We start from the raw sequence: 6,099 nt of genomic DNA on the forward strand, positions 1-6,099 counted from the left end.
GGTTAAAGTAATACCTCCACTCATTGTAGAAATGATGCTTCCTTGAATGGTTTCTTCTTCTTCAATGGCTTGAAGACTTGAAAAGAAACTCTTAGATGATCTTTAGGTGGAAGATAAGGTTTCTCTCCCCTTTCCTATAAACTCTTTTCTTTATGTGTTGTTTTGTTCTTGTAATGATTTGTGATGGAGCAAACCATCTATTTATAGGAGGGAAGAGGACCTTACTCCTCATAAGGGTTTTGTCTTCTAATTTAATCTCAACCATCCATCATAGTAGAGATGAAGACAGTAGTGACAAGTGTGAGAACAAGTGTCTAGCATTGTTTCAAACACAAAATGCAACTTCACACTTGTTCTCTTATAAGCTTTAGCATGACATGTAGCTTAGTAATTGTCCTTATAAGTATAAGCATGACATGTAGCATAACACCTGTCCTTTTGGTTCCCAAATGATTAAAAACAAAATATAACAAACCCAATTAAATAACCTACTAACTATAAGACCACATACATGGGTAAAGAAAGTAATTATTTTCTTACATTCTCCCACTTGGTCGTTAGTATAATGGTTTTATTCGGGAATCATAAGGCCGGCATAATATGTTATATTTTTCATTTGGTCTTTCATAAGTGTCTTAGCTAATCTTGTAACCAATGAGACTCATGGCGATCACATATCATTTTGCAACATGATTCCTTCCATGTACTACTACATTGACTACTTTTCATAGCTAGACCATAAACATTATTCCATAAGTAGGAGTTATCTTTAATGGTCTCTTTGATGTCTTTTAAGACGTATTCTGTTATCAATAATTCCAACAAACAATAATGTGTGCGCACGTTGGAAACAGAATAGAAGATGTAAAAGTCATAAGAGAGCTCTTATAAATGTCAAACATAGGCTAAAACATTATCAGACAACATAATTAAGTGCTATCCTCCAGACCCATACTTTCTGCATGCTTCATAAATGTCTTTGGAGGTAATGCTTTCGTAAATATGTCTGCGACCATTAGCTCAGTGCCTATGTGTTCAATGACAAACTTTTCTCTTTTAACATCTTGCTTTAATGATAGATATTTGAGTTCCATATGCTTGGCTCCTTTAGATATCCTATCATGCTTAGAGAAGAAGATTGCGGCTTGATTGTCACAGTGAAGAGTTAGAGGTTTGTCAACAAAATTCAAAACCCCAAACTCTGACACGAAATTCCGCAACCATGTTCCTTGAATAGAAGCCTCATAACATGCTACATACTCAGCCTCCATGTTCGATGTATAAATCAATTCTGACTTCTGGCTTTTCCATGAAATGGCACCTCCACCATGGAGATACACATAGCCGAGAGTACAGTGCCTAGAATCTTCACATCCACAAAAATCTGAGTCTGAAAATTCAACCATCCGTGGATGTGTTGATTTTTGATATGTCAACATGTAGTTTCTTGTTCCCTTTAGGTATCTCAAAACTTTCTTCGCAGCTTTCCAATGAGCAAGTCTAGGGTTACTCTGAAAACTACCCAACATTCCGACTGCATGACTAATATCAGGTTGAGTGCAGACTTGTTCGTACATCAAACCTCCCACAAGAGATGCATAAGGGTACTTTTGCATTTCATTATGTTCCATTTCGTTCTGCGGACATTGTCACCCTTTTGCATAGGAACATTATTAGAAGAACACATCATCATGCCAAATCTCTCAAGAACTTTACCAATATATGCTTTCTGAGACAATCCTAAAATTCCTAGTGATCTATCACGGAATATTTCAATTCCTATCACATAGGATGCCTCACCCATATCTTTCATATCAAAGTTCTTAGAGAGATAACTCTTAGTCTCATGTACTAGACTAAGATCATTACTGGCTAATAAGATATCATCAACATACAAAACCAAAAATATGAACTTACTCCCACTGATCTTGAGGTATATACATGGATCCACAACGTTTTCTTTGAAACCGAATTTCGTGATGGTTTCATCAAACTTTAGATACCATTGCCTCGAAGCTTGTTTCATCCATATATAGATTTCTTCAATTTGCAAACCATATCTTTCTGACCTTCAATTATGAAGCCTTCAGGTTGGCGCATATAGACTTCTTCTTGCAAGTCTCTATTAAGAAAGGCAGTTTTCACATCCATTTGATGTAACTCGAGATCATATTGAGCTACTAACGCCATGATAATTCTGAGAGAGTCTTTTCTAAACACAGGTGAAAAAGTCTCACTATAATTGATGCCTTCTTTTTGACTAAACCCTTTGGCTACCAGTCTGGCTTTATATCGTTCTACATTGCCATTACAGTCGAGTTTGGTCTTAAAGATCCACTTACACCCGACTGCTTTGTGTCCATCAGGCAATGGAACGATGTCCCAAACTTCATTCTTAACCATCGAGTCTATTTCATCTCTACTGGCATCAATCCATTTATCAGAATTAACATCCTTCATGGCTTGTGAATAAGAAACCAGATCTTTAATGTTTTCTTTGATATATCATGGTTTCTGTGGTTTTTAACCATGGTATAAGTGTGCTTTTTGAGTCTTTTGATTTGTTTTCTAGGTTGTTTTTGAGTCTTTATAGTTTAGGTACTCATTTGCATGGATGGAACACAAAGGAGCTAAAAGAGGATGATTTGGAGCATAATCAAAGCATGAAGGCTGGTCAAAGAAGCTGGGAGACGAGTTCAAGAGAATGCATCGACCGATGCAACCTCTGCATCGATCGATGCAGATGCCACAAAGCCAAACGAAAGTTGTCTCCACAAGCTTTAGAAGATTTACAAAATTTGCCCAAGTTTTCCTTATTTGCAATTAAGGCCCAAGACGTGTTTTAGAGTATTTATAGGATTTTATGGTCATTGTTTAGACCTAAGTTTTATTCTGCAACCTTTTGAGGGAAGAGATATTGAGAGCTTTGGAGAGATAGATCTGATTTCATCTGTAGAGAGAAGATTCTTGAACTCCCTTCTTACTTCTTAATATCTATTGCTTATTATTCAGAAAAGATGTCTTGTTCTTCATTAAACATGTATGAGTAGTTTGCTTGTTAGGTTTAGGGTTTTTCATAGGGTTTTTATGGTTTATTAGATCTGTTAATTTTAGGATTCATTATCTTCTATGATCTTCATCTTAGGTTGTTCTTCATATTGATTCTTGATTGATCACCTAGAATTAAAACTTTAGGAAAATAAATTGATATGAGAATATAATTGATTTTCATGATAAACCTTTTGATGAACAAAATTATTTCTTGCAAAAAGATTTGATTTAATAATTTTGTGAACTTATCTAAAACTTGTTTCTAATGCTGATTTTTAACCTTGAATTTTGCAAAGAGATTTGGATTTTCTGGTTTTAAATTTAGATAATATTTGCAGTGAGAACTTATTTATTTTACAAGTGTGTTTAGAGTTCTAGATCTGATTTTTAATTGCTTGAATCCTAATTATTTGATTGATTTAATATTCCATAAATTCCTGAGAATTTCCCTAGGCCTAGCTCTTTGATCCTTTGAATTTACAACACTTTTAAATTCTGTTTTGCATTGTCTTTAATTTAATATTTCGATTTAGCATAATTAAAAGAGTAATAAATCTATTGTGTGAACTAGAGTCTCTGTGGTTTCGACCCCTAGAGTATTACAACTGCAAGGCTGTTAGTACCATTAGGGTATTACAATTTGAGCATATCATTCTTCTCCAGATTCTATTTGATAAATCACAAGTCATCGGAAATAGCAGATCTCCTCGTAGGAGTTGATCTTCTTAATGATGGTTCCTCTTGTGCTTCATGATCATTATTGGCAAGATTTTCATCATGGAGTGTGTGATCATTCAATGGGGTTTCTTCATTGTTTAACGGTTCAACAATGCTAGGCACCCCAACATTCAGAATTAAGGGTAAAGGAATACCAACCCTAGTTTCATGAATGGTTATATCACGAACTTTATCACTCCAACTAATCTCACCATTCTCAAAAAATATGGCATTATTGGTTTCTACTATTCTCGTACTATGGGATGGACAGTAAAATCTATATCCTTTAGATTTCTCAGGATAACCTATAAAGAAACCACTGATCGTTCTGAAGTCTAATTTCTTTTCATGTGGATTGTATATTCTTACTTCAGCTTGAAACCCCCAAACTTGGAGGTGTGACAGACTAGGTTTCCAGCCTTTCCACAGTTCAAAAGGGGTCTTTGAAACTGCTTTAATAGGTACCGTATTCAAAATATAGACCACAGTACGTAATGCGTCCATCCACAAGGATATAGGTAGGTTAGCATGACTCATCATAGATCTAACCATTTCCATATAAGTACGATTACGCTTTTCAGCTACACCATTCTGCCATGGAGAACCAGGCATTGTGTACTGCGTAACAATTCCTAATTTCTGGAGGAGTATGGCAAATGGTCCAAGATGTTTTCCTGTTTCATTATATCTGCCATACATTTCACCACCTCTATCTGACCTTATGATTTTCACCTTTCTATCTAATTGCCTCTCAACTTCATTAATGAATGCTTGTACAGCATCCACAAATTGAGATTTTTCATGCAATGAATAGAGATAACAATAACGTGAATAATCATCAATAAAAGTGATGAAGTACTTTTCACCTCCAAAAGTTGGAACGTCAAATGGTCCACAAATATCTTTATGTATGATTTCAAGAAGCTGTGTACTTCTTGTGGCTCATTTCTTAGTGTGTTTAGTTTGCTTACCTTTAATGCAATCTATACACATTTTCTTATTGGTAAAATCAAGATTCGGAATGACTCCATCTTTTACCAATCTTTTAATTGTTTCATAAGAAATATGTCATAATCTTTTATGCCACAAGAAATATGAGTCATCAGTACATGTTTTATTTTTAAGTACATGCAATCTATACTTCTTGTGTCTCATAAGGTTGATCAGCCAGTTTTAACATATAAAGACCATCAACTAATATTCCAGAACAATTTCGTTTAGAGTTCAAAAACATATTAAAACAACCATCTCTTTGAGTAGATTTAAAACCAGCCAAATCAAGTTTGCTTACAGAAACTAAATTACGGGAAATAGATGGTAAATAAAGAGTCTGATATAAATCTAGACAAAATCCACCATCTAAAATGAGACGATAGGTGCCAACAGCTTCAACTGGTGCCTTATCTCGATTTCCCATCAGTAAGTAGGTTTCACTTGAATTTATGGTCTGGATCTTAAGGAATCCTTGTACGGAATTTGTTACATGTACATTAGCACCGCTATCAATCCACCAAGTTTTGGAAGAAACATAAGTAAGATTAGATTCGAAAAAGCTTACAGAACCCATAGGATTACCTTTCTTTTCGAACCATTCTCTTCGTTTAGGGCAATCTTTCTGAAAGTGTCCAACCTTTTTACAAAAGTTGCACCTGTAATCTTTCTTTGCCTTTTTCTTCGGATTAACTTGATCGGAATCGTTCATTGTGGGTTGTGCTCTTTGATGGCTCTTTTTATGCCTAAACCCAACTTTAGGTCCAGCTCCTTGAACATGATGGGAAACTTTAATTCCTTCACGACCAAGTCTAGCCTCCTCTTGGACTAGTTTATTAGCCAATTCATTAGATGTCCACCTTTCATCAATTGCATTATAATTGATCTGAAAGGGTCCATACTGAGGAGGTAGTGAATTGAGGATAAATTGGACAAGAAATGAATCGTCCAAACTCATTCCTAAATTCTTTAGTTTAGCCGCAAGGTTGGTCATTTCAATACAATGTTCATGCATAGACCTTGTCCCATCATACTTAATGGTTGTAAGATCTGCCATAAGTTTCCCTGCAAGGGATTTGTCTTCAGTCTTAAACCGTTCTTTATAGCTGCTAGATAATCTATAGCTTTATCTACATCTAGAAGGGAAGTTTTGATATTGCTAGCTATAGTCATTTTTAAAAACATCATGCTTAATCTGTTCGCTTTCTCCCAAGCTTTATGGAGGGCCTTTTCTTCCTCAGTACTATTTATAGTTAAGGGATCTGGCTCTTCTTCACGAAGTGCCAAATCCATATCTAGTACTCCTAATGTAAACTCAATTTTCTCTTTCCATTCTGAGAA

Source organism: Camelina sativa, chromosome 5 (genome assembly GCF_000633955.1).
Source record: "Camelina sativa cultivar DH55 chromosome 5, Cs, whole genome shotgun sequence".
Taxonomy (NCBI): Eukaryota; Viridiplantae; Streptophyta; class Magnoliopsida; order Brassicales; family Brassicaceae; genus Camelina; species Camelina sativa.